This window comes from Schistocerca cancellata, chromosome 4 (genome assembly GCF_023864275.1).
Source record: "Schistocerca cancellata isolate TAMUIC-IGC-003103 chromosome 4, iqSchCanc2.1, whole genome shotgun sequence".
NCBI classification, from domain to species: Eukaryota; Metazoa; Arthropoda; class Insecta; order Orthoptera; family Acrididae; genus Schistocerca; species Schistocerca cancellata.
The window spans coordinates 428,771,891-428,798,580 of record NC_064629.1 but is presented as its reverse complement, the minus strand read 5'-3'; positions in this window follow the sequence as shown (position 1 = coordinate 428,798,580).

The following is a 26,690-nucleotide window of genomic DNA, read 5'->3' as shown; positions in this document are numbered from 1 at the left end:
GGCGGTAGTGGCGCTCGCTGTATTGCAGTAGTTCGAGTAATGAAGATATTTGTGAGGTAAGTGATTTGTGAAAGGTATAGGTTAATGTTAGTCAGGGCTATTCTTTTGTAAGGATTTTTGAAAGTCAGGTTGCGTTGCTCTAAAAATATTGTGTGTCAGTTTAAGCACAGTCTTGTATAAATTGTTCAAAGGGGACGTTTCATATGTCGACCCTTAGCCTAGGTTACCTCACTGGAATCTTCTGATTTTTTCTTGTAGTTTGTGTAATTAGTGTAGATTTTGTTTATAGCTATTGCGTAATTGTAGAGAAAATCTCCTTTGTAGTTGCAGTCTTTCATTGTTGTACAGTAAAACTATGAAACGTCCCCTTTGAACATTTTATACAAGACTGTGCTTAAACTGACACACAATATTTTTAGCGCAACGCAATCTGACTTTCAAAAATCCTTACAAAAGAATAGCCCTGACTAACATTAACCTATACCTTTCACAAATCACTTACCTCGATTTGATTTTGATTTTGTTTGAATTTTCTATTTTGTTCATACTCTTCTGTGTCAGTGAAAGCTACGGGTCTTGTGTCATTCAGATCATCATCTACCTTTGTAGATAAGTTAGTGACCTGATCCGAAAGTTCGGCTACTTTCTCTGATAGTGAACACATTTCCTCAGTGTGTTTTTCTGAATCAAGTTTCAGAGTGTCCATTTGTGTTGAAATCGAATCTACTGTGTCCTTTAAGTTTTCCTGAGTTTTTGCAAGTTGCGTAACCGAATCGGTAAATGCAACTGAGTCAATTTTAGCCCACAAGGTCTCATGATTTTCATGAACAATGGTTAGCAGTTCTTTTATGGCTGCTTCGTGATTCTGTAATGCATTTTCGTGCCGCGAAAAAATAGGTTGAAAATGCTCACAAATTTGTGTTTTTACGTCATTACAGACTTTTTGACATTTCGATTCAATGTTATGTAACTCAGTAGTTAAATCTTCACGTGTTTGTTCAAGCGTGGTGTCTAACTTCCGAAGATTTTCTTCCATTGTGTCTAACTTTTGAAGCTTTTGCTGTGTTTGTCTCTGATTTTGTTCCATTGTGTCTAACCGTTGTTGTGTTTGTCTCTGATTTCGTTTCATTTGCTGCATTAATTGCAGTAATAATGTATTATTGTCTGGAATCTGTTCCTCTATGCATTTCGGCAGTGCATTTGCACCGGCAGCATTCACATTTTGACAAGCAGAAAATGTGTTTTGACTTGTTTGAGAAAACGGTGAGGACCCAAAACCTGAATCTACAGTATTTGCAATATTGTGTTGTGTCATTTCGGATTCCTGAGGCGAGCTGTTGACGACCGATCGATCGATAATGCTTCCCTGTTCACTAATTGTTTCACTGCCTACACCATTATTTGCAGCCTGCTCCATTTCCCTATGCACAATTACCAAATTACTACTTTGAACATTAGTTAATTCATTACACGGTGGCGCTAACACACTGCTTTCGTCTTCACTGTCATGTCTCAGTTTACTTTGGAGCCTAGTATTACGTTTTTCACACGCCATTATTGTCACAATGTTTCACACGACAACACAGAAAAACACAATTTGAAGAGCAAAAATAGGGGAATACATTAACATAGCACTGAAAATAATATCTAGTTAATTGCAAGCGCAGCTGCGAAATACTTGGTGCAAATCTACATGCATGACACAACTGTTTTACTGTACAACAATGAAAGACTGGAACTGCAAAGGAGATTCTCTCTACAATTACGCAATAGCAATAAACAAAATCTACACTAATTACACAAACTACAAGAAAAATCAGAAGATTCCAGGTTCGTATCCTGGCAGGGTTGCCATATGAAACGTCCCCTTTGAACAATTTATACAAGACTGTGCTTAAACTGACGCACAATATTTTTAGCGCAACGCAACCTGACTTTCAAAAATCCTTACAAAAGAATAGCCCTGACTAACATTAACCTATACCTTTCACAAATCACTTACCTCAAAAAAATCTTCATTACTCGAACTACTGCAATACAGCGAGCGCCACTACTGCCAGCTAAATAAAAGATTCAAACGGAAGGCACTAACTACTGATAGGCACAGTTAGCAAATGAAAGATTTTAATAGAGAACAAACAATGTATTTACCTTAATATCATCAAATGTCATAATATATGTAATTTCAAAACTCCGCCATTTCCTTCCACACATCCACCACTGCTGGCGGCTCACCTCTAACTGCGCAACGCTACGCGCTGTTCACATCCAGCTGCCGCTGCCCAACGCTACAATGGCAGACAACGATGCAAACTAGCCACAGACTGCACACAGCACAGACAGTGATTTTCATACAGAGCGCTACGTAACGTTGCCAATAAGAAAACATAAACAGCCTACTTACAAGGTAGAAATCATGGAGGCGAAAGGAGCGAGTGGTGCGGCCTATGATGATTGCCTGGGTTTTGGAGGGGGCCGATGTGCTGCCAAGCGCCGGCCTTTATAGCGCTTCGGCGGATGAGTACCTCGGAACTATTTTCCATGACGTGGTTTGATGTGTGAAAATAGTTCCGGGATCTGCAGCGACCTCTTCCTTATGCTTATGTGGGCCGGTAGCGGCCCCTGGTGGCCACTGTTGTCTTTGCTGTGGTGTTGTTGTTGTGGTTGTTGCTGTGGCCGTTCATCAGTATTGCCTGTCAGTTGTGTAGTGCTTCGGTGTGCCTGCGAGTTGGGCAACCCGCGGCTGCCGGCTGTCAGTTTGGTTGCCGATACTCTAGGCGCCACGATGTCTGGTGAAGAAGGCCACAGCAAAAGGGGCGTGCCTGGAATTTATGAGGGTTGGTTGGTTGGGTGATTTGTGGGAGGGGACCAAAACCAAACAGCGAGGTCATAGGTCCCATCGGATTGGCGAAGGATGGGGAAGGAAGTGGGCTGTGTCCTTTCAAAGGAACCATATTTGTCAAGGAAAAAGGAGTGCAAGAACGAAAAATAGAACATACGGAATGAACTGGAGAGTTCGCATTTTAAGTGGACGTATTTCATGGTAACACCATTCTGATTTGATGAAAATGCATTCAAAAAGAAAATCACGTTTTACAAGAGACACATTCTGACAAAGACAGTCCAGTTCCCAGCTCACTGGCACTAAACAAAACGCGATCTCTGTAGAATTCATTGTGGGCTTGAAAGAATTACGAGGATTATTTTGTAAAGATTTTGAGAACGCTGTCTGTCTTACATCCGTTTTTGTGCTGTTTTGGAGGCCGTTCGTTGTTCCAGTTAAAAAGCGCCCCTGTGCACTCGCAGTTGTAGCTGATTAACCTGTAAGGTAATTCCAGTTTTAATAACAAATCTTTTTCCATTCAAAGTGCACATGGTGTCTACATTGCTATTCTCAGGTAGAGTTTCCACATCTCAGTGTTTCGATCGACTTTTTTTCGATTGTGAAACTAAATGAGTCACGGTTACGTGACAACTTGAGAGCAGAACTCAGAGAAATTGTCTGTATCTGTTCAAACGCCGACAGTTATACGTGATAATTGTATTATGTCTTCAGTGCGTCAGAAAAAATTAAATACTACTGAAAATTTGATTTGTTGTGGCCTATGTTGTTGAGAAATATGAAATATAAAACCAAGTAGTAATAAGTGCAGCTGCACTGTTCTTTAAATACGGTTCAGTCGCAATTTTCCCATCTTCCACCTCCTCGAGCTCAGGCAGCGTGGCTTGGCGGTGGGGGAAATGTTGAAGCGAGGCTGAGAGCTTTGGTACTCGTGGCCGGGCCTCTGTTTTATACTGATTTGTAGCATAGTTTTTATAATAGGGGGTGTATATAGTACCATAAACATCGACAATAACTAAAAAATATGACACCACATTTGTCATTTTTTTGTCATTCTTTAGTTTTAAGATCCTGGGAACTACGAAGCGGTACATTATTGGACATTTTATTTGCAACTCTGTTGCAACATACAGATATTTACTAAATAATATCGTTTTCCTTTAATAACAAAAAAATTCTAGTCAACACCAGAAGACCTGTCCTTTGGCGGAAAGACGACATTACCTTCGCAACAAACTCGAGTTTTTTTCTCGCCACTTCCAGCCAAATCAGTGAATTTGGAAAGTAGGAAACCTGTATGGGGTGTAGTACGTACATAATTTAACATACCAAATAAGTCAGGACACCTGTAGCTTAAGGGAAAACCAAACAGATGAGATAATAAAACGTCAAAACCAATAAAACGTTTCCTAACACAGAAGAAATAAATTCTACAATTGTCTCTACGTGTGAGCCGCAAACGGTAAGAATCTTCGACACATTTGCTTTTGAAGCAAAAGTAATGACGTTAAAAAAAATTACAAAAAGCGTGTGTCTGGAAGTCAAGTGAAGTGTAAGAAAAGGCGAATCGTTAGAGTCTACACAAAATTTTTAAGTGTCAAGGAAAGTTCCCATAATAATAAGAACAGATAACAGAAATATATGCTTCTGATGCACGAAATATGTGTTTATATTGTCTTGCATTCAGCGGCACATACATATTCCAAAATATTTTCATGAATAACATGTAGCTTATGTCATTGAATCAGTGTGATACGGCTGATTTTACACGAATTTCATGATAATTCATGTCTCTGGGTAATTTACTTGTGCAAAAATATAACAACTATTTCATTAATTAAGTATGAAATAATTTAAAAACAAACATTACGCTGACGACGCACGTGACTGCTTTCTCAGCGCTAGGAGTGGTAGTGTCTCTTCAAGCTGTGGAACGGTAACAACAATAATGGAGGCAGACGGAAGGGATGAAACCTGGACAGCAAGCGACACCGCGATGCAGAGCGCCTCTCTTGCAGAGTAGGCCACTTGAGTTTGCTAAACATCTCCGTAACGCTATCACGCTAACCAAATAAACCTGTGACGAAACGCGCCGCTCTTCTTTGTATTTTCTCTATCTCCTCTGTCAACCCGACCTGGTACAGATCCCAAACTGATGAGCAATACTCAAGTATAGGTCGAACGAGTGTTTTGTAAGCCACCTCCTTTGTTGATGGACTACATTTTCTAAGGACTCTCCCAATGAATCTCAACCTAGAACCCGCCTTACCAACAATTAATTTTATATGATCATTCCACTTCAAATCGTTCCGTACGCATACTCCCAGATATTTTACAGAAGTAACTGTACCAGTGTTTGTTCCGCTATCATATAATCATGCAATAAAGGATCCTTCTTTCTATGTATTCGCAATGCATTACATTTGTCTATATTAAGGGTCAGTTGCCAGTCCCTGCACCAAGTGCCTATCCGCTGCAGATCTTCCTGCATTTCGCTGCAATTTTCTAATGTTACAACTTCTCTGTATACTACAGCATCATCCGCGAAAAACCGCATGGAACTTCCGACACTATCTACTAGGTCATTTATATATAATGTGAAAAGCAATGGTCCCATAACACTCCCCTGTGGCACGCCAGAGGTTACTTTAACGTCTGTAGACGTCGCTCCATTCAGAACAACACGCTGTGTTCTGTTTGCTAAAAACTTTTCAATCCAGCCACACAGCTGGTCTGATATTCCGTAGGCTCTTACTTTGTTTATCAGGTGACAGTGCGGAACTGTATCGAACGCCTTCCGCAAGTCAAGGAAAACGGCATCTACCTGGGAGCCTGTATCTAATATTTTCTGGGTCTCATGAACAAATAAAGCGAGTTGTGTCTCACACGATCGCTGTTTCCGGAATCCATGTTGACTTCTACAGAGTAGATTCTGGGTTTCCAGAAATGACATGATACGCGCGCAAAAAACATGTTCTAAAATTCTACAACTGATCGACGTCAGAGATATAGGCCTATAGTTTGGGCATCTGCTTGACGACCCTTAAGCAAGGTAATGATCAGGTCAGCGCCAGTGTTAAACAGAAGTGTCAAATTTGCCCAAGGAAGCAAAGCGGGATATGTGGAGAAACTTTCTAAGTATAAATTGCAATTGGAACAGCGAGTAGATTCCAAAGCACAGCAAGTCGTTGATAAAGAGGGTACTGCTCTGGACAAAGTGAGTAATGCATGTGCTGCATGGCACAAAGAGGTGGCAGGTAAAATCTCTACATGATTGGAAGTTGATACTACTGCTTATCACAAAGTTACCACAGTAGTGGAAGTGAAACAGAAAAATTTCGAGACGAAAATAAATAATGAAGTAACATAAGTGCTTATTTAAAGTGTGAACAAGATGCTAATTTCAAGTTGCATACGAGTGAGATGACTCAGGCATTGGCCATTAGATGAACATCTTGTGATTCGTTTGAGAAAGAGCAGGAGGTCCATAATCACCAGGTGGATGGTCGACTTTGGAAAAATGAACAAGAAATTTGAAAGCTGTACAGAGTGCAGGATTCATCGAGCACTTCAGCAGAAGCACCGTTTATCCAGTGTAGCGATTTTCTAGAACTTGATATTGTAATGCCAGTCTATTGGGTGGGTGACACTTAAAGGGTGTCAACTATGTGCAAAGATTTAGCAGATTTTAGGGGAACGTGTTTAGAAGAGTGTTACTCTGTAGAGAATCAGCACGAACTGTTAGTAGACTTTTGAGGAGGCAGTAAATATCAGGAGGAGCGTGGCACCGTGAAGCAGTTTTGTGAATGACTGTGGTGGCGCATAATTCATGTAGATGCAGATATGGCGATCGAGTTATTCGCCGCAGGGATGAAACGGATGTTGCCGTTGTGGTGTCACCGCCAGACACCACACTTGCTAGGTGGTAGCTTTAAATCGGCCGCGGTCCATTAGTACACGTCGGACCCGCGTGTCGCCACTGTCAGTAATTGCAGACCGAGCGCCACCACACGGCAGGTCTAGAGAGACGTACTAGGACTCGTCCCAGTTGTACGGACGACTTTGCTAGCGACTACACTGACGAAGCCTTTCTCTCATTTGCCGAGAGATAGTTAGAATAGCCTTCAGCTAAGTCCATGTCTACGACCTAGCAAGGCGCCATTAACCATTTCTAGAGAGAGTCTCACTTGTATCATCAAGAATGCTGTATACAAATGATGGATTAAAGTTAAGTATTCCCGCAGCTACGTACTTTTCTTTATAGCATTCATTACGTATCCTGTTTCAGACCTAACGCCAGCCGGCGTGTGTAAACGCGTGCCTTTCGGTTACCCGTCACTGTGGACTGGCTGTCCTGTCAGTCCACAACAGCCGTTCCATATTTGAAGCCAGTTGGTCGCAGCGCCGCGGGACAACTACGAACGGTATATGAAGTTTTATGAGAGAGTTGAGCGCTTGCTTGTGCGTGGGAGTAATCACATGCTGAGGTCGCAGAGGAGCGGGGAAGCAAGGCCTGTAAGGCTCGTAAGGAGAGTAACACGGAGAATGCGAGGAATAGGCATACGAACGGAGTGCAATGGGAAGAAACAGCAGAGCCTTCAAACTAAGCGGTGGCTCAGTACTGGATCGAGCAGAGGCAAAGAATGTGAAGGTCACATATGACAGCAGGCGTACACGCAAAGTGGGTGGGAAAAGAAAGTGAAAAGAGGAAGAGGAGAGACCGCGGCACTTGGCCTTGACCAAGATTCACTGGTGGGAATGGTCGTGACAGAAGGTAGTGAGGTGGCACACGCGAGGCTGCGCGCGCAGCAGAAGGAGAGAGCGGTAGGAGGCCGGTAGTGGGGAGAACGGCGCCCAGGGAACAGAGAGTATGGCGCAATAGAAGACAGCGCGACCAAGACGACAGAAGCTTCGCACAAAACGCAGGCTGCGAGAAGCACTACGGCACAGCGCGCTACTTCGCAGAGCCAGCACCGAGACGTGTGGGCAGTAATGGTCGTAACCTATCATTTAGTCAAAGAGTGTGAGAAGCATAACGCCCAATAGTAAATGTAGAGTCTGGCATGACGGATAGTAGTTGTAATATCGCAACAAGGGAATTGGAACGAGCAGAAGTAACGAAAAGCGCTAGCGGAGGAGAGAAAAAGCGACGTTGTTTATGTGTTTGTGTTTGATCGAGGTACCCAATACGTGCACCCCTTCAGATAAAACGGCGGTGAAGTCAAACTCATCTACATCTACATCCATACTCCGCAAGCCACCTGACGGTGTGTAGCGGAGGGTACTTTGAGTACCTCTATCGGTTCTCCTATCTATTTCAATCTCGTATTGTTCGTGGAAAGAAAGATTGTCGGTATGCTTCTGTGTGGGCTCTAATCTCTCTGATTTTATCCTCATGGTCTCTTCACGAGATATACGTAGGAGGGAGCAATATACCGCATGACTCCCCGGTGAAGGTATGTACTCGAAACTTCAACAAAAGCCCTTACCGAGATACTGAGTGTCTCACTTGCAGAGTCTTCCACTGGAGTTTATCTATCATTTCCGTAACGCTTTCGCGATTACTAAATGATCCTGTAACGAAGCGCGCTGCTCTCCGTTGGATCTTCTCTATCTCTTCTATCAACCTTATGTGGTACGGATTCCATTGTTTTCTGATTGCATTTCCTTAGAATTCTTCCAATAAATCTCAGTCTGGCATCTACTTTACCGACGATTAATTTTATATGGTCATTCCATTTTAAATCACTCCTAAGTGCTGAGAGGAAAGAAGCCGGGTGCATGTGTGAACTGTTGCTTCACGTCAGATTGCTCGAAAGCTTTCGATGTTTGCCTATAACTAAAATTAAATCCGTGAACGTCAGAGATGTTCCAGAATTTGATCGCCAAGCAATAATAGCGCACTGTTTGGCAGAGGATGAATCCCTACCCATTGCAGTAGACATTACGCTTATTTCGATGTGTAGTTATGAGGTAAAATAAGTCAGATGTGGTTGACAGCGCTTCATAAATTTCAGCAATATCTGAAGAATTCTTCGTTAGTTTGCAGAGAACGCAAATGTCGCCTTGTGACCGGTGTCCATAGTAAAAATATTTGGAGCATCCGGGATGGTGTCAAAGCCTATTCAAAAGGAAACAGTTGTGCCAGTGTGGGAGGTAACAGTAGAGAATTCCTTCCTTCTAATACCTAAATTGAGCGTAAAAATTTTAGTGGGCGTCGATTTTCTGAATGCATGTTGGTGTGACGTAGACGTTGAAGCCTGTGAGCTAAAATTCCAGGTAGGCGAGAGAAAACTAGTGGTTCCATTTTGTAAGCAGAAGGAGATATGTAATAATCAGGAGGTGGCACGATATGTGGAAGAAGGGGACAGTGAAGTGGGTGTGGAACTGGTGAAGATCCACAACCTTAGTCGGAAGCACAGAAGACTATTCAAGGCAAAATGCAAGAACGAGTTTTTAGTCTAAAGAATCTAGTATATTTTAAGAGGTATGCGCATACAGAGAGTAATAACCAAGCGTAGGGAGTCTCTGATTGTTGAAGAGGCTTCACAGTTTTGCAGTTATGGGCACCTCAGCAGTCTGATGTTCAAATGTTCAAATGTCTCTGAGCACTATGGGACTTGACAGCTATGGTCATCAGTCCCCTAGAACTTAGAACTACTTAAACCTAACTAACCTAAGGACAGCACACAACACCCAGCCATCCCGAGGCAGAGAAAATCCCTGACCCCGCCGGGAATCGAACCCGGGAACCCGGGCGTGGGAAGCGAGAACGCTACCGCACGACCACGAGATGCGGGCTCAGCAGTCTGAAGCAACTCTTCCTTTCTCTGCTTCAGTCTCTTCCAGGTACTTTGGTTTATTGGAGTTTCTTCCAGAGGTTAATGAGAAGGTCAAGAGGAGAAATGTAGAGATGCAGGTGATCAAAAAGCCGAAGTTAAAGGGAGCACAGCGCGAGTGAGGAGAGCATTAACTATTCAACGAGAAGGTAAAAGAACAAAATATTTAGAAGCAGAGTCTCAGATGTTTAGAGCGACTGTAATCTTTCGAGTAAACGTCGTCAAGGTGAGATAACAGACGCAAAGAGCTGCCGAACTCTGATATGAAACAGAAGCAGAAATCAGTGACAAGACATTTAACTGTGATGGTGAATAAAAGAAAACACATGGCGAATAAACAAATTCTAAAGGTTAAGTTTCTCTGTATTAGTGAACAAGGCACAAATGTTTTATGGTTTAAGTGCTGAGCTGGTGCTTGTGATGGGAAAACGTGGAGAGTTCGGATAATAAGGCAAGTGTGTCATGGACTGAGCTGCCACAAGCGCCAGTGATATAAATATAGAAAATTAATTAAACTGAGTAGAATTAATGAAAACAGAATATGCGAAGGGAGTAAAATTGTGATAAACAAGTATGTAAGGATAGAGGATGCCAACAGTGTGGTGTACCATACAAAATGAGTTAGAGGATAAAGAAACAATAAGAGAAGCTAAATGACAGCCTGACCTCAATTAGGTAAGTGTTTAAGTTTTCGGTTGGGTTGCGAGAATAAGCCAATAAGAAAAGGTGGAAACGGCAGTTGTAGGATACTGTCTGTAAAATATGTAATATCGAAATTATGTGTGCCCAGCAGTTCAGAATAAAAAAGAATCTGAAGATAAGACATTACTCTGAGGAAAATCTGTGATTTTAGCGAAATAATGTGTGGTCCTAGAAAAATAATTTAAGCAGCAGTAAGAAGTGCAGTCGTCAGTAAGGAAGTTAAGATGTATGCAAAAGGGGAAAGAAAGGAGAGACGACAGGACGAGAGCTACTGAAGTATTACAGAAGGATTATATTGGTGTTGTGTATGAAAAAAATATTGTTTTGTAAAGAAGCAATGGATGCACGTGTGAAACATGGCAATGCCCACCTGACTTTTAATGTTTTACGTCGGTATGTAAGAGTAATCGATTATGGTAGAAGCAAGTGTAAGTGAGCGGCCATTTGTAGCTGCAGTTTATGGCGGGTCATGGCCCATCGAACATAGGCCGGTGTGGGGTGGAGGTTACACCAATAAGTTAAGTAACGGTTTAGACTTTGTACATGTATACTGTTTGTGTTTCCCCCCTTTTTTTCGTTTATAAATGTATAGCTATCGTGTTCTTTTAATTATTGACAAAGGTCTTCTTAGGCGTTTGTTTGTTTTATTGTTCTGAAGAAGGTGTAGTTACCTACGCCGAAACCTAGGTTAACACTAGGTGTTTTTTTGCAATCGCGGCGGGTTTCTAGTTTTTTAATATAAGAACAAATGTGTTTAGATTTTGAGTTCGCCTCCAATACAGCTAACAGTGTCAGGCAACGTCGGCTCTGAGAACGACAGAAAGAATGCAATGCGAGCCAAAAGTTTAATGCTGTAGGCTGAGTAACGCACTTCCAGTTAAGAGCGATATTCTGACCAATCCTCTTCCTTGCAGTTAAACAGGTGGAACTTTGGAGTGGCGCGCCGGCCGCGGTGGTCTAGCGGTTCTAGGCGCGCAGTCCGGAACCGCGCGACTGCTACGGTCGCAGGTTAGAATCCTGCCTCGGGCATGGATGTGTGTGATGTCCTTAGGTTAGTTATGTTTAAGTAGTTCTAAGTTCTAGGGGACTGATGACCACAGTAGTTAAGTCCCATAGTGCTCAGAGCCATTTGACCATTTTTTTTTTTTTTTTTTTTTTTGGTGTGGCGCTGTTCATTGCAACAATAAGCTCATCATCTATTGCACACTAAGTAGCCGTCGCTCAATGTGCTGCACCTGATACTGACCAACTCCGTTTAATGAAGGGGGCTCAGACATGTTTAAACACTTTGGACTAGATACAAGAAAACTGAAAGATTATTACCTCTTTGATTAGCAGTACAGCAAACATATCCACACAGGCAGGTGAAAGTGGAATTCGATTCAGAAACTTCTCGTCGACATTTTTATACGTCACACCAAGCCTAAACAAGAGTTCTACTGTTTTAACTTGTGGAGGAGGTCGAATATCTTATACAACATACAAATATTATGAGGTCAGTTTGAGGAAAATATTTTCATAACAAATATACACTTTATAAAGCATCCCTGTTAATATATGGAATGATAATACATAATACAGGCTCAGAACAGAATTATGACTGTTCTTAACACATAATAATAGTACTGCAGTTACAGCAACTGTTTATAGTTCTTGTACAGAAGAACTGTTACGCACAGAAATGTTCTCAACCTAACATGACAGCCAAATATACACTACTGGCCATTAAAATTGCTACACCACGAAGATGACGCGATACAGACGCGACATTTAACCGACAGGAAGAAGATGCTGTGATATGCAAATGATTAGCTTCTCAGAGCATTCACACAAGGTTGGCACCGGTGGCGACACCTACAACGTGCTGACATGAGGAAAGTTTCCAACCGATTTCTCATATACAAACAGCAGTTGACCGGCATTGCCTGGTGAAACGTTGTTGTGATGCCTCGTGTAAGGAGGAGAAATGCTTACCATCACGTTTCCGACTTTGATAAAGATCGGATTGTAGCCTATCGCGATTGCGGTTTATCGCATCGCGACATTGCTGCTCACGTTGCTCGAGATCCAATGACTGTTAGCAGAATATGGAATCGGTGGGTTCAGGAGGGTAATACGGAACGACGTGCTGGAATCCAACGGCCTCGTATCACTAGCAGTCGAGATGACAGGCACCTTAACCGCATGGCTGTAACGGATCGTGCAGCCACGTCTCGATCCCTGAGTCAACAGATGGGGACGTTTGCAAGACAACAACCATCTGCACGAACAGTTCGACGACGTTTGCAGCAGCATGGACTATCAGCTCGGAGACCATGGCTGCGGTTACCCTTGACGCTGCATCACAGACAGGAGCGCCTGCGATGGTGTACTCAACGACGAACTTGGGTACACGAATGGCAAAACGTCATATTTTCGAATATACAGTATCACGATGGTCGCAACCGTGTTTGGTGACATCACGTTGAATGCACGTTGGAAGCGTGTATTCGTCATCGCCCTACTGGCGTATCACCCGGCGTGATGGTATGGGGTGCCATTGGTTACACGTCTCGGTCACCTCTTGTTCGCATTGACGGCACTTTGAACAGTGGACGTTACATTTCAGATGTGTTACTACCCATGGCTCTACCCTTCATCCGATCGCTGCGAAACCCTACATTTCAGCAGGATAATGCATGACCGCATGTTGGAGGTCCTGTACGGGCCTTTCTGGATACAGAAAATGTTCCGACTACTGCCCTGGCCAGCACATTCTCCAGATCTCTCACCAATTGAAAACGTCTGGTCAATCGTGGCCGAGCCTGCCGCGGTGGTCTAGCGGTTCTGGCGCTGCAGTCCGGAACCGCGGGACTGCTACGGTCGCAGGTTCGAATCCTGCCTCGGGCATTGGTGTGTGTGATGTCCTTAGGCTAGTTAGGTTTAAGTAGTTCTAAGTTCTAGGGGACTTATGACCTAAGATGTTGAGTCCCATAGTGCTCAGAGTCATTTGAACCAATCGTGGCCGAGCAACTGGCTCGTCACAATAAGCCAGTTACTACTCTTGATGAACTGTGGTATGGTGTTGAAGCTGCATGGGCAGCTGTACCTGTACACGCCATCCAAGCTCTGTTTGACTCAATGCCCAGGCGTATCAATGCCGTTATTACAGCCAGAGGTGGTTGTTCTGCGTACTGATTTCTCATGATCTATGCACCCAATTTGCGTGAAAATGTAATCACATGTCAGTTCTAGTGTAATATATTTGTCCAATGAATACCCGTTTATCATCTGCATTTCTTCTTGGTGTAGCAATTTTGATGGCCAGTAGTGTATATTACACTGACCAACGACACTAGCTCGCTGCTGGAACTGAACTACGAGAGGTTGTCATCATCAACGTAGGGCGAACGGCGCTACACTCTGACGTAAGAAGACTTCTAGCAGCGGCGGCGTACGGAACCTCTAGAGGGCGTGTCTTCGTTGACGTCTCTTCTTCGTGGCAGCGTCTGACAGCGACTGTCTTTAGCTGCGACTGTCTTTAGCTTGTGGTTCTATCCTGATGTACGAACTTCACCATGGGACCTTACTGGACGACACGATAATCACATCAGCAACCTCTTCGTGATGCACAACGCGTCTACCGCTGGGGTACGTTGGACATCTCCGTAACGCTCTCGAGCCGACTGAACGATCCCATGACGAACAGTGTCGCTCTTCGTAGTACGTTGTCTATCTTTTCTATCGATCCTACATGCTAATGATCCCAGATTGATGAGAAATACCAATTGGCCGAATAAATTTTTGTAAGACACTTCGTTCGTGGGTGACTTACTTGTACATTTCGGTAAGATTCTTGCAGCCTCGCGTCTGCTTTCATTACTATTTTTTATCTGGTCATTCCACTTTTAACTGCTCCTGACGGTTACTCCTACGGACTCTCTACAGCAGTTTCTTTTACCGGTGATTTGACGCTACTGGTGCCGGCCGCGGTGGTCTAGCGGTTCTAGGCGCTCAGTCCGGAACCGAGCAACTGCTACGGTCGCAGGTTCGAATCTTGCCTCGGGCATGGATGTGTGTGATGTCCTTAGGTTAGTTAGGTATAAGTAGTTCTAAGTTCTAGGGGATTGATGACCACAGATGTTAAGTCCCGTAGTGCTCAGAGCCATTTGAACCATTTTTTGATGCTACTGGTGTAATCGTATAGTAGTTGGTTTATTTGCCTGTTTATACACAAAACGTTGCATTTATTCAGTTGAGGATCAACTGACAGTCCCTGTACTAGTCATCGATCCTCTGCAGCTCTTCCTGTAGCTCTTTACAGCCGTATAGCATTAATACCTTCTTAAACACAATCATATCACTGTGAACACGATCATGGAGCTACAGACATTATCCATTTCTCATTTAGATACATAGTAAGCCATAAGGCTTGTCTCACGACTGTGCTGACATACGTGAACAAATGTCTTTCAACCCTCCCTCTGAGCAACTGTTCATAACTCAGAATGAATTCAATTCCAGAAGTATGTTTAATGGACTTCTCAAAGTATTCCAGACTTCTACTTTTAATAAGAAGTATATGGAGGAGCAGTCTAGCTAGGCAGTTTCTGGCACAGCTGGCATTGTTGCTAAATTTATCCGAGATGGCGGATACAAGGTGGCGGCTGTAGATGTGGCAATTTTGTATTGATGTCATGGCGCGAAATTCAAATTTTGGAGGGAAACAGGGTGAAGTGGCTGCGCTAGAAGAATACAAAAGCGGAAAACACAAGTCTGAAAAACACTTTATTGGACTCACCAAAACAAAACAATAATACAATATCCAAAAGAGCAACCGACTCGATCCTAACTGCGGATCGACACAAACACAAAAAACAAATAATAATAATAATAATAATAATAATAAAAGCCCGTCTGTTCATGGGGAGCGAACACAAACAGTACTACAATGTCAAGAGGTTCGTCGACTATACCAAGCAATCGGGCAGCTAGATGTTGCGTCTGGCCTTGCTGCAAGGCGGCAGCTCTGTATCCTTCCGAGCGGTGCGTCGAACTGTCTGTTGCCGGCAGTGTTCCGCCTTATAAAGCCCATTGTCGGATGTATCTACCGGAACTATTTCAGATCACGTGCCTGGCGTAGCAAAGTAGTTTCTAGGCTAGCTGCGACCTCTGGTGAAGCTGTTCAGCAGGCTCCACAAACGGGTAGCGGTCCCTGACGGCCATTGGTGGAAACCTGGCGATGTGTTGTGTTGTGGCTGCCGGTAAGTATTTGTTTTGACAACACAGACGACTTAGGTTTTCCTGGTGAATATACACCCTGTGAAGCAGGCGTCCCGTGATGGTTGGACAGAAAGTGGGATACCGAATCAGATGGCGCTACGCTGTCTGAAGTGAGTGGCCACAGCACAGGGCAACTGGGGTTTCTTCACTAACTTAGCTCCTCCACAACTCCACCCACTCCTATAATGTCAACCACCCCCCACCAACCACACCCACCAGCCGCTTGCTGTGTCCGAGTGGTTCTAGGCGCTTCAGTCCGGAACCGTTCTGCAGCTACGGTCACTGGTTCGAATCCTGCCTCGGGCATGGATGTATGTGATGTCCTTAGGTTAGTTAGGTTTAGGTAGTTCTAAGTTCTAGGGGACTGATGACCTCAGATGTTAAGTCCCATAGTGCTTAGAGCCATTTGAACCACCTCACCGCTGGAAATGGAGAAAACGGTTAGTCTCTGTCCAGCTGCTGGGGAGGAAGTTCAGGTTAATGTACTTTATTTATTTCTGGTGACAAACTTAAGGAAAAATCGCTCCTGATTACACATCTACACTGAAGCGCCAAAGAAACTGGTATAGCATGTGTATTCAAATACAGAGATAGGTATACAGGCAGAATACGGCGCTGCGGTCGCCAACGCCTATATAAGAAAACAAGTGTCTGACGCAGTTGTTGGATCGGTTACTGATGCTACAATGGCAGGCTGTCAAGATTTAAGTGAGTTTCAACGTGGTGTTGCAGTCGGCGCAAGACCGATGAGACACAGTATCTCCGAGGTAGCGATTTCCCGCATAGCCATTTCACGAGTGTACCGTGAATATCAAGAAGACGGTAAAACATCAAATCTCTGACATCGCTGTGGCTGGAAAAAGATCCTGTAAGAACGGGACCAACGACGACTGAAGAGAACCGTTCAACGTGGCAGAAGTGCAACCCTTACTCAAATTGCTGCAGATTTCAATGCTGGACCATCAACAAGCGTCAGCGTGTGAAACATTCAACGATACATCATCGATATGAGCTTTTGGAGCAGAAGGCCCACTCGTGTACCCTTGATGACTGCGCGACACAAACCTTTATGCGTCGCCTGGGCCCGTCAACACCGACATTGGACAGTTGATGACTGGAAACATGTTGTCTGGTCGAACGAGTCTCGTTTCAAATTGTATCGAGCTGATGGACGTGTACGGGTATGGAGACAACCTCATGAATCCATGGATCCTATATGTCAGCAGGAGACTATTCAAGTTGGCGAAGGCTCTGTAATGGTGTGGGGCGTGTGCAGTTGGTGTGATATGGACCTCTGATACGTCTAGATACGACTCAGACAGGTGACACGTATGTAAGTATCCTGTCTGATCACCTTTATCCATTCATGTCCACTTGGCATTCCGACGGAAGTGGGCAATTCCAGCAGGACAAATCTACAGAGTGGCTCCAGGAACACTCTTCTTAGCTTATACACATACGCTGGCCACCAAACTCCCCAGACATGAACATTATTGAGCATATCTGGAATGCCTTGCAACGTGCCGTTCAGAAGAGATCTCCACCCCCTCGTACTCTTACGGATTTATGGACAGCTCTACAGGATTAATGGTGTCAATTCCCTCCAGCACTACTTCAGACATTAGTCGAGTCCACGCCACGTCGTGTTGCGGCACTTCTGCGTGCTCTTGGGTGCCCTACACGATATTAGACAGGTGTACCAGTTTCTTTAACTCTTCAGTGTATATTAACAGCGATCGATGAATAGCTCACCAAATTGTGAGGCAAACGGTAAAGGGTGAAGATGTCCAGGTGGATAGCAAGTGAGATGAAGCAGCCGCGTGCCATGATAATTGTGTTGTTTGACCTCAGCTATAGTTTAAATAACACCAACTGCAAGGTTATCAATCACGGTCTCATGGTGGACCGAGAGTTGTATCCAGTTGTTGTATCCATAATTTTGTCATTCTAAAGTGATATTATCCAGGGATGAATGGTTTCGACTATGTGATAACATCAATGGCATATTTCTGCTTTTTTCCACGAGACGTTCATTTGCCATTAATAATGCTGGGAGATCATGCAGTCACTGCAGGAGAATTTTCTTGGGCTCTTCAGTATATATGCATAGTGCTACTCAACGAGTGCCTAAAATCGCAGCCGGCCGGAGTGGCCGTGCGGTTCTAGGCGCTACAGTCTGGAGCCAAGCGACCGCTACGGTCGCAGGTTCGAATCCTGCCTCAGTCATGGATGTGTGTGATGTCCTTAGGTTAGTTAGGTTTAATTAGCTCTAAGTTCTAGGCGACTGATGACCTCAGAAGTTAAGTCGCATAGTGCTCAGAGCCATTTGAACCATTTTTGAACCTAAAATCGCAATACAGCTCAAAACTGATAACGTCACACAATTGGTGTTACCTGCTGGAAAATATTCAGAATACCACTCAAACTAGTGGCAGGCAGACTCAAAATAAATAGTAACTCTAGATAAGATACTCCCTTCACCTGGAAGTCGAAATAAATTTCCCAACTCCACTTGTGAATTGGTGGGAAAAAGACTCATTGTAAAACAATAACTGAAACAGCTGCCTGAACTGGTTTACACACTGACATTGCGAAGTGTTAAAACTCGAGAACTGCAGCGATGTTAAAAAATCGTACTACACATACGTGCTTTCGGTAATAACACCGTGCTAAAATCGGCTGCGCAAAGAGTAACACCATCTGTAAATTACAGCAGTATGCTGCGGGATATAAAACAACACAAAAAAGCTTTTTAAGTTACCAGGTGCTAGCGGAGCGGAGGTTAAAAACTACTGCACATCACGCATGCTCGTAATCGTGTATTTAACGCACAGAGTTTGCAAATAATGGACTCTGCCGATCATTTTCACAAAGTCCTTCCTGAGATACCGCTCTCTAACTTCCCCATAGTCAAAACTTTCAACAGCGGTCTCCAATAATATGCCTGTTTCCAGAGCATTCTGCCGTTAACACTAAAAGCTTTCTCGGCTACTGCAGGAGAGAGAGAGAGAGAGAGAGAGAGAGAGAGAGAGAGAGAGAGAGAGAGAGAGAGAGTGAGAGAGACAGGTAATACTGTCGCAAATAAACAGTTCTTCATAAACAAAATTCCTACCTAGAATATCTCATGAACTGTTAAGCGTTGTGGCTTACATGCTTAACGTCAAATATTTGACACACTAACTCATTTCTAAAGTAATAAGACGTCTGAAGCTGTGTTATACATGTGAGTTCGATTCTTTAAAGAATCGGTGGTTTACTGATGGATTACCCTTTGGACACGACAGCCTTCATAGTACCCGCTACCGATGCTGAAGATGAACAACCTATTATTCATCCACCAACTCGCACTGCGACGAGAAATACGAGAAACAAAAGAAAAACACTGGCCAGCACTGCCAACATGCGAAACTCTGCGAAGGGAGGGAAAAGTGAGGAGGATACCAGTACTACACATCGACGGCTTTGTACAGGCCAGAAGCATTACTCAACCAGTACACTTACCATCCAATTCAACAGCATAAACTGTTAACATATTTTCATTGCTCTCAAATATCCAAGAAGCCTCATAACATGATTTTACAGCCCCAAAATCTGACCATCCATCTCCACAGCTGAATGTTCATTTCGAGTAAATAGATACCCAAAAGTTGATCGACAGCAATTTCAGATAATTAGCTTCCACCAACAGGGACATCAAATGGTTCAAATGGCTCTGAGCGCTATGGGACTAAACTGCTGTGGTTATCAGTCCCCTAGAACTTAGAACTACTTAAACCTAACTAACCTAAGGACATCACACACATCCATGCCCGAGCCAGGATTCGAACCTGCGACCGTAGCGGTCGCGCGGTTCCAGACTGTAGCGCCTAGAAACGCTCGGCCAATCTGGCCGGCTCAGAGACATCCAATGCGCCAATGAAGAATCTGCACGGGACGACATTTACGAGAGCTGCGCCGCGCACAGGTAGGAGGAAATCCGACGACACGACCCACCTATGCGGATCAAGGAAGGTCCGACTTACACTCGCAAAGTCCGGATGGAAATGCACCAGTTATACTGTACGTCACATATACCACCTTCTACGGACTCGCGGCTAAATTGAGTAATAACAGTATCAGTTTAGAAGCGAGGGGATCTTGCATTTGGCATCCCTTGCAACGGAATAAAACTGCGTGGGAGGAAGAGCATTAAGAAGACAGTTGCCAAATCTTGTAATTGGCATCCATTTCTGTGGAATAAAGTTGTGTGAGAGGAAGAGCATTAAGGAGAGAGATGCCAAGTTTGCACTTGGCATCCATGACGTCGGATAAAACTGCGTGGGCGGTCGAATACTATCAAGAAGATTATTATTAAAGATACCATATTTGCATTCGAGAGTGCCGACTTGAAAAAAAGTGTTATGAACAGCAAGTAATAGTAATTTCAAGTGACTGAAACGGAAGCAGGAAGTGAATAGTGAACTACAACGGGTAGAGGGTAGCAACATTAAAAGTGAAGGGTACGTGTCGCGGAGTGCGTAATTGGTGTCGCGAAACGCAATAAAGTCGTGTTGTGGAAAAATCGCATCTAAGGATTACGAACATTTCGCGGTCGCGTGTGGAACGATCGATCGTCGAGAAGACATCGAGGAAAAGTCGGCGGCAGCAACGGACGTGGCAAGGACCACCACAGATACAGAGGAGGCAGCAGCGCGCGGCAGGCAGATCGAAGGAGCGGCATAACAGGGGTGCGCCGGAGGCGCGCTCGTGGCAGTTCGGAGTTCGACGCTCGGGCACAGCGGTCGAGCCAGCCTCAAATTAATGCCACGGCTGGAGAACAACGAGAGTTACCTAACGTAAGTTGAACTTTACACATTCTAGGGATGTTAGATTCGAGATTAGGGTGCAGAAGGGTATGTTGTTGCGAAACGGGAAAAACGTTAAAATGAGTACTTAACGGAAAATATAGAGCAAAATATGGCCCAAGCCAACGCAAATTTAGTGGAGAGTAGTGATGAATTGTTAACACTTGCTGTGTCTAAAGAGCGACCAGAAAGTGAAATGGTTGATGTAGTAGGCAATGATGAGCAGGGAAAGGTGGTAGAAACTTTAGAAACGGCAGATACAGGGGCTTTGTCTCCCACTGGAAACGTTGTTAGAGAGGGAGCAAACACAGTACCGGAGGCTATACAGCGTAAAGGTGAAGAAATGGGTATCAGGGAAATGTTGATAGCTATAATGAATGGTAACTAAGCGTTGAGTAAGAAAATAGAGGAAATTAAGAAAAATACTAATAGGCAAGATGAGTATATCAGAAAAGCTGCCAATAAATTCACCGAAATAGAGGGAAGAATATCAACAATAGTAAAAGAGCAGAAAACGGTAGCAAGTGATTTGTCAAAGAGGATAACCACAAGTGAGACTGCAATAGTGCATAGAGATATCAGTGAACTTAAACAAAGTATCACAACTTTCGATAAGTATGTTACTAAGGAGATTAAAAACCAGAAAAGGGGAAATATTCAAAGTAAACGAGAGAGTGGGGGAAGTAAAGTCAGAATTGTCGGATTTGGTAGAGAATAATACTAAAGAGATATCTGAAAGGGTAGCTAGTATTCAGCAAGAAGTCAGTGATTTTACAAACAGGGGCACTGATATCTTTGCTGAAAAGGTAGAAAAGAAATTAGATGCTAAATTTAAAAATCTAATGGACACAGGTAACAATAGTGGAAAAATTAATAATGAGGACCACTATCTCAGGGTGTGGACTTTCCATAATTTCGCTGCGAGAGGTAAGTTACATCCCAAAGCATTTATAAAGCAATTTAAAGGGGTTTTGCCAGAAAATTGGGATGACACAAGAAAAATAGGTTGTGTCACTAGCAGAATGGAAGAGGGCGCTCTGTCGTGGGGAATGACAGCAGGATAAGCATGTCAAACTTATGACGAATTTATTAAGAAATTTTTGGACAAATATTGGTCTAATAGTACACAAGGCAATGTACGTAATAGTATCTTTCAAGGGAGAAATTTTCTTGGGGGTGGGTACGATAGTTACAAAGATTATTTCGAGAGTTTCTGTGAAAAAAATTTGTATTTAGATAATCCACTGAGTGAGGAGGATCTTATTGCAGAAGTGTTGCCGATATCTATGCAAGAAAAGCTGATAGGCATACCTAAAAAGAAAACTGAGGACATCTTACAAGCACTTGATCAATTAGATGCATTATCAGGGGAGGAAACATCCAGTAACGGCTGGAGAGGTGTAAATTGGAGATCAAGGAAAAATGAGAACTGGAGAGAGCGTAATAGGAATCACAATAACATGAGGGATAACGAGAGGCGTGATAACGGGCATAACAGACGTGGTAGAGGAGGCTGGAACCAAGGAGGTTCGAACAGCCATGGTAATAGACGGTACGAAGAACAGGGAGAGATATATGAGGGTGGCAGGACCGAAAGAGGTCCCGAAAGAGAAATTACCGAGCAGGAAAACTAGAGGGGAGTTCGTGTGGGTTCCGAGCACAAACTCAAATGAACAGTGGACCAATACAGATCAAAAGGATAATAAAAGAGGATTGGTGGGATATTAAAGAAACTCTTTTAGAGGAAGATGAAATGGTGAGTAAGGAAGAGTATCAACCGATAATAGATGTGGATATTAATGGTATCGAAGCAGTAGCAGTCATTGATACAGGTAGTGAGTTGTGCGCCATAGCAGAGAGGCCTTATGACCAAATAAGGGACCTATGCTACCGTTACAAGGAGTTAGAGTCATGGGTGCAGTAGGAGGAAAAAGTAAGGAAATAAAAAACCAAGTGTTATTGAAAGTGAGATTTCAAGGAATCGTATTGGAAGTTAATGCTATAGTGGTACCTGACCTTTGCGTAGGGCTTATATTAGGGATGGATTTATTGGTAGACCATGCAGCATTTGTAGATTTAGAAAGGGGTAGTGTGATCCTGACGGTAAATGGTACTAGAAACGAGTTCAAGTTTGGCAGGGCCATTCAAGCTAAAGAGAAGGCGCAGGGAAAATTCTACCTGAAAATAATGCGTGTTTCCAATGGGAAGCAGATTCGAAGGGGAGTGACTGTAGGAAAGAGAGACGAGAACCAGTTGAGTCAGAATGGTCAGTAGATAATATCAAAGCTAAATTAAATAATATCGATGATATGGACTAAGGTGCAAAAAAAGAACTAGGAGAGTTGCTGGTAAAGTATCAGAAGGTATTTTAAAATAGACCTGGGTTAATGAAAGGAGAACATTATGAATTTAAAGTCAAACCGCACCAACCATTCAAACTGAGACCCCATGTGATACCTTTGGCAAGAAGGGAGGCAATAGAAAAAGAGTTACAAAGGATGATAAAATTGCAAATTATCGAAAGATCGACGAGTCAATTTTTCAATCCATTAGTATATGTGACAAAGAAAGATGGTTCAGTGAGAGTAACCTTGGATGCCAGGATATTGAGTAAGATAATAGAGCCTCAGAATGATAGGCCAGAATCTCTTGAAGAATTATTGCAAAAGTTCGAAGGGACCAGTAAATTATCTAGCCTCGATATGACTGCCGCGTACTGGCAAATAAAATTGCCCGAGAAATGTAAACAGTACACAGCTTTTGGATATAGAGGCAGGTGTTATCATTTCAAAGTTCTCCCATTCGGATTGAATATATCGGTAGCAGCGTGATTGGCAAGAGCACAATTGGATTCTGGAAGACGTGTTGCAAGCGTTTCAAGAGGGCAATGTTAACGTGATTTAACTAAGTCCGAATTCGGAAAGAGCGAAATAAAATTTTTAGGGCACATTATATCAGCAGAGGGTATTAAGCCGAATCCTAAGAAATTGGAGTTTATCAAAGAATTCCCACAGCCAAGTAACAAATAACGTCGTTTCTCGGTTTGTGTAATTTTTACCGAAAATTCGTGGGTAAACAGGTATTAAATGCAAAGTCACTGCATAATTTAACCGGAAAGAATGTACCTTGGGTGTGGACAGAGCAGTGTCAGAAAGAGTTCGACGGCATAAAAGAAGCTTTACGTAAAGGGGGAATACTCTACCACCCTAAACTGGACACAGAATTTTGTCTGTCAGCAGATAGTTCGGACTTTGGAATTGGTGCCCACCTATTCCAAAGGACAGAGACAGAAGAGGGGGTAGAACATCGAACTATCGGATTCGCCAGTAGGTTGTCGACAAAATGCCAGCGTAACTATAACGTTACTGAAAAGGAGGCATTGGCCATAGTATGGGCCTTCAAAAAGTTCAGATACTATTTAATGGGTAGAAAAGTAAAAGTATACACAGACGACAAGGCTTTATCTTTTATGAAAAGCTGCAGATTAACACATGGCAGACTCACTCGTTGGACTGTAGCTCTTCAGGAATACCAATATGAGATACATTACAGACCTGGTAAAGACACCGTAGTAGCGGACGCGCTGTCCAGATTGCCATTGGGGATGAACCAGGAGAATCAAGATTTGTCAGATTCTCGAGAAATCCATTTATTATATATGAAAGGTGTGGAATATGAGGATAAGATTAAAGGGTATCTGAGGAATATATCACAGGAACAAGAGAAGGACGAAAGGCTGCGTAAGGCAAAGGAGAAATGGGAAGAAAATCAAGAACCACAAGTGAAGCGATATTACCTAGTAGAAAAGGGAATATTGTATCTCAGGACTAACCTGGTATGGGAAAACTGGAAGTTGTGTTTGCCTGGACATACCATAAATGAATTTCTCTGGTATATTCACATGAGCTATGGACATTTCGGACCTAAAAAGTGTTCTGAAAAATTGGCAGAAACATGTATCTTCAGTAATATGGTGAAGAGGGCTAGAAAGGTATTGGAAGATGCGAGAAGTGTCAGAAAACGAAGACACGTACAACTAGTAGCAAGGGTCAGATGTATTGTATTATACCGGAAGAAATAGGAGAGATGGCATCGGCGGATGTATTCGGGCCACTACCGACCTCAAAAGGGGGGTTTAAATACGTTTTGGTGATAATGGACGTATTTTAGAAATTTTTAAGGCTGTATCCCTTAAGGAGATGTACAGGGAACGTAATGGCAAATAAGTTAGAAAAGGATTACGTTCGCACCGTGGGTAAAACAAAAAAAAAAATTCTCGGTGATAATGGGTCTCAATTCGTATCCAGAGTATGGAAGAAGATGTTGGAGAAGCTAGAAATCAAAGCCATATAGATAAAAAGGTTTCACCCAGCTTCGAACCCGGTAGAGAGAGTGATGAAAAAGCTGGGACTGCTTTGTAGGACCTACTGCCACGACCATCACACTGCTTGGGGAATGTGTATGAAAGAGTTTGAGGAGATACTGAACGAACTGCCACATTCAACAACTGCAGTATCTCCAGATGAGTTGCTAACGGGCAAAAAGCCTAGAAATATGATTGAGAATGTAGTGAAATTCCCAAAGAGATCAGACGTGACTATAGAAGAAAGACGGGAATTGGTGTTAAGCAGGATGAAAGCAAAAGGGGATTATCGGAAGGCAAGGCATGATAGGAATATTATACCCAAGAAATATGTAGTGGGAGACGCAGTAATGATTAGAGCTCACAGGAAATCGTCCAATATTGACGCTGAAAAAAATACATTTTATGAGATTTTTGAATGTCTTTATGTGGTAAGAAGGGTATCACACCCTAATGTCGTGGAAGTGGCTCACCCTGAGTCGAAAGTAGTCAGAGGAATTTATAATATAGTGGATGTAAAACGATATCGTGGTAGTTACGGGGAAGCCTCCTAAGTTGACGAGCATGAATAGTAGCTGCCAGACAGATATCTCTTTAGCGTAAAAGAAAAAGTAATGAAAAACACTCTAATCCGACGTAGCAACTAACTTATTTGTGCATTAAAAAATAGGACATGATAATATGGAAAGAATCTGAATAAACATATGTGGAATGAGGAAATCATAATATTTACTTTAAGAGTAGGTCAGTAGGTGAATGACCCAGTGTCGATGAATGAGAGGCGGGGTGTTATGTCACGCCAGGCATCGGTTGGTCTTAATGAGGTTTCTCTAACCGGCACAGCTGACGGGTCGGTGCCCTAGCGTCTGAGAGTGACGTCATGAGGTTGTGTCTACGACTGTTTGCAAACGAAGGCTTACATACTGACACAGTGATGATTAGCAGGATGAACTGTAATGAAATGTGGTACATAAATCTTAGTATTATTATTGCTTTATAGCTTTGTTATTTGATTCCTCAGGAACTGTTGTGAAATATTATAGTAGTCTTCTGTCTAAAGTAGTCTTTTTTTGTTTCATGTACCATTGTAATGTAACTGATGAATGATGAGACGTAATATGGACGCCCTTGTAAGCTGACCAAGGAATCTGGGAAACCTATCCAAAGCAATATCAATTATAAGGGAAGAACTGATAATGGCTATTGCTTCCGGATCCCAGCGGAACCAGCGAACCGAACAACCCTATCTTTGGGATTACAGTGAATACTGGTTCGAAAGAAAGTGTTGTCAGTGGCGTGCGAAAAAATAAACAAATAAAATTGTCTTGAGCCATCAGTGTTCAGTGGTGTAGTGGACGGCCTGGTGCTGTAAAATAGGGCAGATAAATTTGCTGTGTCTCTAAGTGTGCTGAAGATACAGTTTATCATCAGTGTATATAGTGGTCTGTTTGAATGAAAGAAAGAACGCTCTTGGTAAATTTTTGAAAAACGGCGACAGAGCCGATACGAAAGTCGAGCGTCTTGTTTAGCTTTGAGGTGACATATTCTTCGACAGGTGTCACGAATTATTGAAAAAGTCCCTACATAAAATGTATATCTAATGTTTTGTAAACTGAATTGTATAACAAATTGTCTTACATCTTGGTTATTCATTTTGTATTGGTGTTATTTGGGAAATGTTTATACTCATTCACTATTTCAATTATTCATTTATATATTGTGCTTTATCTAAAAGTATAGGTGTTCATAACGAGAGCATGGGAATTAATATTCTAATAATATGGTGACATAGAAGAGCAATAATACAGAACGATTAGTAATTTTGTAACGAAAATTTA